The sequence below is a fragment of the Arachis ipaensis genome, chromosome B05, assembly GCF_000816755.2.
Source record: "Arachis ipaensis cultivar K30076 chromosome B05, Araip1.1, whole genome shotgun sequence".
NCBI lineage: Eukaryota > Viridiplantae > Streptophyta > Magnoliopsida > Fabales > Fabaceae > Arachis > Arachis ipaensis.
The window spans coordinates 141371394-141375908 of record NC_029789.2 but is presented as its reverse complement, the minus strand read 5'-3'; the positions used below and the strand labels follow the sequence as shown (position 1 = coordinate 141375908).

Genomic DNA, 4515 nt, shown 5'->3' with positions numbered 1-4515 from the left:
TTTTGAATACGCCTATCCGCCTGGTTGATTATGTAAATGTCCTGACTTTGAATTCTGCCTAGGATATGGTTGATTATGTAAATGTCCTGACTTTGAATTCTGCCTAGGATATGCAGGAAGTTGAGTTGAGAGGTCACGAGAGTAGGGTTGTTTAAATTCAAACCGATTTAAATTAAATTGTTCATCTAATTCAATTTAAACCGAAAATCGATTAAAATCGCATTAATTCGGATTTGATTAGATTCTATTTTTTACAAACTGTTGGATCGAAACGGATTTAGGATCTATTTTTCATAATCGATCCAATTCAAACTGCACAATGTACTATAATATTATTATTTTATTATTATATTTATAATTATACTTATAACATGTTCAATTTGTTATATATTTTTATATTATTCAGTATTATTATTATTTAATAAATATTTTATGTTCAAAATATTATTTATTTATTTATTTATTTTAACTAACCTATAATTTTATTTTTATTGTTATGTTATCGTTGGTTTTTAAAAATATTCTTGAGACTTGATATGTTATTGATTATTTAAAATTTGATGTTAAGACTTGTTATATGTATTTAATTTTTTTAATTTACAAAACCGTAAATTCAATCCAATTCAAATCGTTTGAAATTAGATCGAATCGGATCGAATTTTTTTTTTAAAAATCATACAATCCAAACTGTACCGCAAACAAAATTAGTGTTCGGATCGGATGAGTTTTTAACTCAAAACCAATCCAAATTGCACCGCGAACATCCTTACATGTGAGAAACCAAAAAAATTATATTTGAAAGAGCGTGTTGGAGAATTAATAATTTATTTGGGTTTTTCTATTAGTTTAAATTTTTAATACAAAAAGATTTTATACAAATAACTAATAATGTATTGTTACATTATTAAATAAAAAATTTAATTTATTATTTAACATATTTGAAGTGAATAATTAACTATATAAAGAATGTGTAAAATTTTTTAGAATAAAGGATAAATTCGTCTCTGACCCTTTTTTTTTGCGGACATTTTCGTCCTTGAGGATTGGAAAATATTTTTATGTCTCTGACCTTCTTAAAAAGTGGACATATTTACTTCTTCGTTAGAATTGTTCCGTTTGGCCTGACGGAAAATGGTGACTTGCCTCCTGTGGCGCTGGCCGTTACGTGCTGTCACGTGGGATGGGCTTTTGAAAAGAGGTCGTATTAGTCCCCAGGAACCAAAACGTTGCCGTTTCTCCCCCACCCCCAATCTATGAAATCCTTGAGCCCTGATACCCCCTTACTGCTAATGGATCGGCATTACCTGCGACTTCTCCAACCACGTCACCAAAATAACACTCTCCTCTAAGTCCCTCACCGGAACTCTCCCCTCCGATCTAAACTCCCTCTCTCAGCTAGGGATGGCAACGGGTTCCCATGGGGGCAGGGACATGCCCCCCACTCCCCGCCTCCATTACCTGTTTCCGTCCTTGCCTCATCTCCGTCACAGGTAACGGGGACCCCGTATCCACCGGGGATTTGAGTATCCGTGGATATCCGCGGATTTTTTAAATAAAATAAAAAAAATTGAAAAAATAAAAAAACCTTAATTGTTATTACAAATATAATTTTCAGTCTTCAAAAGACTTAAATAAATTACAGAAACCACAGAAAATCCCCATTCAAACAACTAAACATTAATAACATAACTAAACATATCCAAATACTAAACATATTTATCACATCTTAAGAGAAGTCTTTCATCATGCATAGTAGATTCCAATTTGTTTACCTCCTACATCAAAAAGAAAAGAAAAGTTAAAATCATATAATAAATCAACAATAATATCCCAAGAATCACATAAAATTCCAAGAATCACAAAAATAAAATTCCAGCAATCACAGAAAATCCCAAGAATCACAGAAATAAAATCGTAACAATCACAAAAAATCTCAAGAATCATGAAATAAATTCTCAGAAATCATATTTACAAATCACATAAATAGAATCACATAAATCAGAAAATCACATAAAATACAGAAATAGAATAGCAGAAATCACAAAAATCGCCTAAATTAGTTAAATAGAATATCAGAAATCACAGAAATAAATTAGCAGAAATCACAGAAAATCCCAAGAATGACAAAAATTAGAAATCACATAAATAGAATAATAGAAATAAGAAAATCACAAGAATCATATAACTCAGAGAAATAAAATCTCAAAAATCACATAAAATTCCAAAAATCACATAAATAAAAGAAGCGTAAATCACAGAAAGTCCAAGGAATCAATAAATCAGAGGCTGATTTACCGGCAAAGAGGCTCTGACGCGGCGGAGACGGCGACACTTCTGCCTCGGCTGGATCTGGCGACGGCGATGACTTCTCTTCGGTTGGGTGGGGGCAGCGACGACGACTTCTCTTCGGCTAGGTGAGGCAGCAACGACGACGCTGTCTTTGGTTGAGTGTCAGGCAGCGAGGACGACTTTCTCTTCGACTGAGAAGAGGTGTGCTGAGCGGTGAGGAGAGGAGGTTGCGGAAGGCGGTGGTGAGGAGATAGGAGGTCGCGACGGCGGTGGTGACTGGTGAGAGGAGAGGGTTTGAATTTCAGAGAGGGGAGAAAAGAGAACAGTGAGAGAGAACGGCGGAAGTGAGGGATTAGGTCATTAGGGTTTTGAAATTCTGAAACTCATATATATATATATTTATCCCTGCCTCCGCCCCGTATAATAAACGGGTCCCCGTCTCTCGTCCCTGCAGGTACAAAACTGTCCCCATATCTGCTCCCCAGCGGGTAAATCCCTGCGGATACCCGCCCCGCTGGAAATTTTTGCCATCCCTACTCTCAGCTCACTGACCTATATCTTCAAGAAAACTCCCTCTCCGGCCTACTCTCTTCTCTGTCCGACCTCTCTAACCTCCAAACTGCCTACTTCGGCCGCAACAACTTCACCTCCGTCCCCTCTGCCGTATTCTCCGGCCTCACCAGCCTCCAGAAACTCAGCCTCTTCAACAACCCTTCCCTATCCCCCTGCCCCTTCTCCACCGACTTAACTCAATCATCAACCCTCAGCGACCTCGATTTCGGTTCCGCCGGAATCATCGGCGACCTTCCGGACATTTTTGACTCCTTCCCCAGTCTCCAGAACCTTCGCCTCTCCTACAACAACCTCACCGAAGCCTTGCCCAAGTCCCTTGCCTCCTCCTCGATTATCAACCTGTGGCTTAACAACCAACAAAATGGTTTATCCGGGACAATTGAGGTTCACTCCAACATGACACAGTTGTCTCAGTTGTGGCTCCACAAGAACCAGTTCACCGGTGGGATCCCTGATTTGTCCAAATGCGATAGCCTCATTGATGGCGCTTCCAAGCTTGAAGAACGTATCTTTGGACAACAATGAGTTGCAGGGTCCTGTGCCAGTGTTCGGTAAGAGTGTGCAGGTTACTCTTGATGGGATAAATAATTTTTGTTGAGATACTCCTGGACCTTGTGATGATAAGGTGATGGTTTTGCTTAAGGTTGCTGAGGGTTTTGGGTATCCGAGTCGGTTTGCGGAATTGTGGAAAGGGAATGATCCATGCACATAATCCTCTTGATTAGGGTTCAAGGATTTCATAGATTGGGGGTGGGAGAGAAACGACGACGTTTTGGTTCCTGAGGACTAATACGTCCTCTTTTCAAAAGCCCATCCCACGTGGCAGCCCGTAACGGCCAGGTCAGCACCACGGGAGCCACTCACCGTTTTCCGTCAGGCCAAACGGAGCAACTCTAACGGAGGGGTAAATATGACCACTTTTTCAGAGGGTCAGGGACATGAAAGTATTTTTCAATTCTCGGAGACGAAAATGTCCGCGAAAAAAAAAGTTTGAGACGAATTTATCCTTTACTCAATTTTTTATACAAACAATATATTAAAATTAAATTTAAAAAATATGGATACTTTCCATATGTACTCTTCTTTCTCATTGGATTTTGTTTTATCCTCTTGTCAACGAAAAACAAAAGAAAAAACTCAAAACAGCCCCTGACAATTATCTCGAAAGACAACGAGGTCCTTGACAAAAAAAAAATCAACTCGACTCCTGACAATTACCTCAAAAGGACAACGAGGCTCCTGTGCCAAAAAACAGTCAATGTTGTTTTTTTGGCACAGGGACTAATCAGTCCCAAAAAAAAAGATCAGGGACCAGATTAGGTGTTTTTTTTTTCTTGGGGGCTTCGTTGTTCTTTCGATATTATTATCAGGGCTGGGTAAGGTATTCACTCAAAACAAAATGTTGGTCAAGTAAATTCTTCTCCAAAATTACATCTCTAAGATTATAGCTAAATTCAATTATTTGAAACTATATATATCCTCATGCTTAGCTAGCTAACAATTATTATTGGCACAAAATTGAATAGGATTACATATTATTACATAAAAAAGTTATAAATGAATACAGGTATTAAGGCATTAATTACTAAAAAGAAAAACTAAAAAATATGGCTCGTCTATTTTTTCCCCTCTTCTAATCTCTTAAGCCATAAA

The 4515-nt window shown here is 37.9% G+C and overlaps 1 protein-coding gene across 1 annotated transcript in view; it reads right to left on the bottom strand.

The window, feature by feature from the left end:
• The window catches only part of LOC107644520 (cinnamoyl-CoA reductase-like SNL6), a 6426-nt gene continuing 6291 nt past the window's right edge, over positions 4381 to 4515 (bottom strand). The window contains exon 6 of the mRNA XM_021103031.1: positions 4381 to 4514. The gene's annotated coding sequence lies outside the window, so the exon portion shown is untranslated. The remainder of the gene's footprint in view (position 4515) is intronic.